Raw genomic sequence first — 5,446 nt, 5'->3', positions numbered from 1 at the left:
GTGGTGGTCGATTCAATAAGGCATTATCAATTTTCCCTATTTAGTTATCCAGAGTCTTGATAGATACAGCCTGGCTTTGGCATATAAGAGCCTGGTTTTTGCACATAAGCCGCAACTCCTCTAATTCAGGTTTTTCATTCGAAGATAGACATGCACCATGAGTTTGTTGTTGAAGTTGGAGTTGTTGTCTTGGTGCAATTTGTTGCTGAAAATCAGGAGGGTTGAATAGCTTATTTCGAAACTACTGGAACGGCTGTTGCATCGCATTCTGATTGTTACTCCAGCTGAAGTTAGGATGATTCCAGTTGTTAGGATGATAAGTGTCTGGAACTGGTTGCTGCGATCTCTGAAAGTTGCTCACAAACTGAGCTGATTCACTAGATATAGTGCATTCCTCCGTCGTATGCGAACCTGCCCACAGCTCACAAACTCTGGTTATCTGATTAATACCATAGTTAGCCAGAGAATCAATCTTCATAGACAGCGCCTTTAGTTGAGCAGTGATAGTCGTAGCTGTATCCACTTCAAGAACTCCTATTACCTTGCCCTGTGGCAATCTCTGGGTTGGATACTAATATTCATTAACAGTCATCAGTTCAATTAGATCATAACCTTCCTCATAGCTCTTTGCCAATAATGCTCCACATGATGCTGCATCGAGCATGGGTCTTGACTGTGCTCCCAAACCGTTATAGAAGCAATTGATGATCATCCAATCAGGCATTCCATGATGAGGACACTTCCTAAGAATCTTCTTATAGTGCTCCCAAGCTTCACACAAAGATTTTCCCGTTTGCTGCGCAAATTGAGTAAGAGCATTCCTGATTGCAGCTGTCTTTGCCATAGGGAAAAATTTTATGAGAAACTTTTGAGCAAGATCTTCCCAAGTAGTAATCAAACCAGCTGGTAGAGAGTGTAACCAGCTCTTAGATTTGTCCCTCAAAGAGAATGGGAATAGTCTCAGCTTCACAGCATCTTCAGAAATACCGTTGAACTTGAAGGTGTCATAGATCTCAATAAAATCCCTAATGTGCATATTGGGATCTTCCGTTGGAGAACCCCCAAACTGGATTAAATTCTGCACCCAATGAATTATTCATGCTTGATCTCAAAGGTTTTGGCTGTGATAGATGACCTGACAATGTTAGATTGAATGTCATTGATCTTGGGTTGAGAGAATTCCATCAAGGCTTTCGTTCGTGCTGCTGGATCTCCCATTGTAATGAGTACCTGAAACACAACAAGTAACCGTGAAAGTAAAAGAGACTGATTCAGTGAACTTTAACGACCACTGATGACAAGCACATAAACTAAAAATTAACACCGAGTCCCCTACAGCGGCGCCAAAAACTTGTTAGGGCGAAAACACGTGCTAATATCCACGCATGTATACGCGTTCGCAAGTAGTATATGATATAAATCAGATTCGTTCCCACAGATACTGGTTTATGTTAAGTTCAATTTATGCACCTATGCAACAATGTATGGTTATCGCTCAACGCTAAGACAAAAAACAAATTGGGTTTTGATTAAACTAAGAGATTATACTAAATAACATTAACTAAGAGAATTGAGGTTGAATTACTATATATGAAAAATATGGGATCCTAACTTCATTAAATACTTCATTAAATACTTCATTCAATAGCCTTTTTGTTCTTAACCTTAGCATGCAATGGTTATGACACTAACCAGATAACACGAAACTAGTAAACGCCAACTTTCGTTGTACGAATACCCTACTACCAAGCATCCATAAAAGAGATAGAAGTTGAATAGACACCAATTATGGTTAGTCCTTATATGTCTATAAAAATTGAAAACATAACGGTTTAATGCGCAAGTTATCTATCATGATTACATAGGGCAAGTAAGATAGTTAAAATTACCTATGAATTATACATAACAAATACATGAACCTATGCTAGCATGGCAAGTTCTAAATCTCTATATTCACTTTCGCTTCAATAGAGATTAACACGCTATCTTATATGTTAGCTATGCACATAAAACGAATAAGCACAACCAATACTAGGATACCAAATAATCACCACACACCAAGATATTAAAATAAATTAACTAAAGAAATCCATAAGTAAAGTCGTTAGAACGCCATGATAATAATTAGTTCATAATCGAACTCATCGTCACCATGGGTTCCAATGAAAGCATGATAATAAACAATATAAGAGTGTCGGGGTTCAAGAATAAATCGAAAACGAGCATCCAAGTATCAACTATATTAAAGAAAACAAAAATATTCTTCTTCATAGCCTTCTCGTGCTCTCTAGGTCTTCTTATTGCTCTCCCAGGCCTCCTTGGTGTTGAAAACGTCTATTTATGGGTATATATAGGCTCCAGGATGACCAGGACTCTCAAAACCTTCAATTTTGACTAAAATCAAGATTCTGGGGCAGAAACCGGGCACGGCCGCATTGCCTTCAGGCGCGGCCGCGCTGACATTCTGGAATTTTTCTGACAAATCTTCTTTTGGCCATATCTTGAGTTCTGCTCATCAGAATTAGGCGATTCAACTGCCCACGCGAAGCTAACGAGATTCTATAAAACTTTAGAATGTCCCAGGCTTCTAATTCTGACCTTTTTTCAGCATAATTCTTTGAAAAGCTTCTTTCTTCCTTTAAGTGATGCCTGAAATGCACAAACACAAAAACACATCAAAAATACCAATAACTTGAGTCCAAAACACCAACTTAAGCCTGAAATGAAGCATTCCAAGTAGATATAAAATCCACTTACTAGCTGAATCATTTCATATTAGTTATCTAGGGTTGAACGAGATGGAGCAAAACGCACTCGTTCAGAAATTTATGAAAAAGAAAGAAGAAAAATAAAAGAAAAAGAAAGAGAAGAAAAATATGTGTTTATGCATAATTGATCACGAGTGGGCTCTTTAGTACTCGAGTTATTAAGTTCTTAGGGGACTTTGTGCCTAGTGATCTAAGACTTCTTATAGTCTGGGATCCACTAACCTAACGCTCGCTACATGGGTATTATTGTATAAGTCTTTTGTGGACCTCACTCATTGCACGATCAAATAAGCATATTTATGTTTATATGGTGTGAATAAAAGCATGAATCCATATAATAACTCTGGTATTATAACCTTTTGATTGCCTTGACGAGTATTGAGTCATGATTATTGATCTAGTTGCGATAGTACATTTGTAAGCATTTGCACACACGCAAGTTTCTGGCTTGTCAGTTGATTAGTGGGATTTGATTGATCTTCATGCGAATAACTACACTTGTTGAGATGTTGCTTGTTGATTAGTTTAGTTATTCTATGGCAATCGTTGCATTCATATAGTTGGCATTCATGCATTTTTATTTCTTGTTCTTTGAGTCTGTTTATTCAAGTTTGGGGGTATGTTGAGTGATATTTATGTCACTTTATAACGCTCCGTAAAGCTTTGAATTGGTGTTATGTACTCAAGTTGTTAGTGTTTTTAACATGTTTTTGTAGTGTTTTGCATTTCAGACATTTATCAAGAATCCATGTAATTTGGCATTATTTTGATGCTAATATGATGTTAGGATGGTGTCTAGAATAAAAGCTCGTGAAAAGACCAACTCAAAGCAGTAAGAAAAGAAAAAGTCAGAAAATTCTCTAGAGAGTCAGTGCGCCCGCGCTGTCATAGCGCATGCCCGCGCCCAAAGAACAAAAACTCAGTGCGCACGTGTTGGTCAAGCGTGCGGCCGTGCCAGGTCGAGATAAAAGAATCATGATTCTCTTGTGATTCTGATTTATGGACTTTTACTCTGCATGGGCTGCTATATAAACATAACTTATGTTCTTTTTTCATAACAAGACGTACCACAGCTTAAGGAGAAGGCGTAAGAAGACCGTAGAGAATAATTTAACCAAGGCGAAGAGGATCTAGTTTATTCTTGTGATTCTTTATTTTAAGTTGTAATTTTGGATGTTAGTTTTCTTATCCGTGAACCTATACTCTTGTTTCGTACTTGTTTTATTATTTATTCAGTATAAAGACTATGTTTGTTATACCATGCTTTCATCGGAACCCACATTGATGATGAGTCTGATTATGTCACACCCCCCAACTTAACAATACATAATATATAACTATTACAATATTTAAAAGAAAGTAAATACAACTGAATCCAAGATCTTACAGTTTAATATCGAGTCCTCACACAAAACTATCTCTTATTCTACCTGAGCTCAGACATACGCATCGGCATCACAAGTCTTACGTGCTGTCTTCTTGAATCTAACCATAGCTGCTAGCTGTAATATCAGGGTTAAAGCAAGTAGTGATCCAAATGCTCAACAAAGGCTAAACAATACGATACAAAACATAAATCGAGATATATATTAAAGAATGACAATGTGAAGATATAACTAATAATAATAAGAGATGAACTTTTGGGTGATGGCATCATTTGCTTGTATCAAAACATTTTCAAAATCATATCTTAATCAAAAACCATTTTATGACGCTACGGATTACAGCCGGTGATCAGCCGCGAAGTAATCCCGAACCTCGCTGGGTTCTAAAACATTAATGGGATCCCTAGGAAACTTTTAAGCCTACAATATCAGTGTGGAAAGGACTTGCGTCTCAGTCCAGATCCACTATTTAAAGAAAACATTTATCCCCCTTTGGGACTGAAAATCAAAATTTTAATCATTTCAAAAACTGATGCCGATTGATAATAAAATTTCTTAAACAGTAAACATCTTTATCAAGGGATTGTAGATTGACTTGAAATACTGGAATTATGTTCACTAAATCTTAGGGCCATGATCCACTAGACTTTACTCTATCAGGGTATTTGAAAGGTTTCCATTTACAAGAATTTTGACAAGGAGATTTAGTAGGGTTATTGGATAATATGAAAGAGTAATGCCAAACTAGGCTTAAAGTAATGGTTTTAGATAAGGTATAGGTATTAGAACATCAAGAAGATAAGCATTACTGGTTACAAGTAAGATAGAGGTGTTAAGATATAAAGAAAGTGATCATTAGCTCAAGGTATATCAGGATGTCAAGCTTTGGGGTAAGGATAGGGTTATCAAACAATCGTGAACGATTTTAAAGAATATCTGGCTTTTAGGATTCAAGATAAAGTTTCTATCGGGGTTATTACAAGAGTTAAATCAAGTATCAGGGTGTAAAATCAAGATTTCTCAATAATCAATAGCATGTTAATCAAAAGGATCAATCAGGTATTATAACAATTCTCTATTTTATCATGGTATCCCAATTACTTTGGTATACTAACATGGTATGATTTTTGATCTACTTGCAATAAGTACTTGAGGGTTCACGGCGTTTCTATATAATACGAAGATAGATTTGAGAATCACTTGGTCCGGGTATAACAAGATAAATCAGGATACTCACATCATATATATAAGAACTAGTTATCACACATTCGCAGTGTAAACCAAAAAGTAGGT

The 5,446-nt window shown here is 36.5% G+C and overlaps 1 non-coding gene across 1 annotated transcript; it reads left to right on the top strand.

Moving 5' to 3' along the window:
• The first annotated feature begins 722 nt into the window (after positions 1-722).
• LOC141688422 (small nucleolar RNA R71) lies at positions 723-829 on the top strand. Its single transcript, XR_012561865.1, has one exon. It is a non-coding gene; the product is annotated as a small nucleolar RNA R71 (small nucleolar RNA).
• Positions 830-5,446: the final 4,617 nt, after the last annotated feature.

This window comes from Apium graveolens, chromosome 9, assembly GCF_009905375.1.
Source record: "Apium graveolens cultivar Ventura chromosome 9, ASM990537v1, whole genome shotgun sequence".
In the NCBI taxonomy this organism is placed as follows: domain Eukaryota; kingdom Viridiplantae; phylum Streptophyta; class Magnoliopsida; order Apiales; family Apiaceae; genus Apium; species Apium graveolens.
This window is presented reverse-complemented; position numbering and strand designations above follow the sequence as displayed.